The sequence below is a fragment of the Pygoscelis adeliae genome, unplaced genomic scaffold (genome assembly GCF_000699105.1).
Source record: "Pygoscelis adeliae isolate BGI_AS28 unplaced genomic scaffold, ASM69910v1 Scaffold71, whole genome shotgun sequence".
In the NCBI taxonomy this organism is placed as follows: domain Eukaryota; kingdom Metazoa; phylum Chordata; class Aves; order Sphenisciformes; family Spheniscidae; genus Pygoscelis; species Pygoscelis adeliae.
The window spans coordinates 4,687,818-4,688,465 of NW_008824356.1; positions in this window are offsets into that span (position 1 = coordinate 4,687,818).

Below are 648 nucleotides of genomic sequence, written 5' to 3' on the forward strand. Positions count from 1 at the left end.
CTAATGTCAAGCCCAAAGGCCGCCAACCCCGCTGCTTCAGGAGCTCGCTCCTGCTGACCTACAGGTGCCAAGGTAAGGCTCGTGAGCAAAACCCAAAGTACGAGCTTTCTGAATTACTCAGTCCCTTCTTGGGTTTTAGGTACCTTGTTAAGACGTGTGTGTTTCTGGAATTATTAACGTGGTGCGTGTCATTAGCGGGCTGCTGTGAACCCAGCAGTTCTCCGTCACCGACTGCAGGAACAGACACGGCAAGTCAGAGCAAAGCAGGAACAGAAACCAAGTACTAGCAGGCAACCGGTGCTTCCGCGCGTGCTCTAGCAAGCTGAAATAACCCGTCTTTGCGTGGATTTGTGTTGAAGAAAGGACGAGCTCAGCAGTTAAACGCTGAGCTTGACCGTAGGCTTCCCGCGTGATCTCCTCCTGTAAAATACTGCCCAGATCAAAAGGTGGTTGTAAGAGGAATCGGGCTGCGGCCGAACGCTGCAGCCCTGGTAACGATCCCGGTCCAACCGGGGGAAAACCCAAGCGCCAAGCTGTTACTGTTCCGTCTGTCGGGGCTGAGGGAAATAGCAAGGAAACCCCCTCCCGGGGCAGGCGGGAGGTTCCCGCGCGGGACAAAGCTCATCCCCGCGGCGGCTCCTCAGGAAG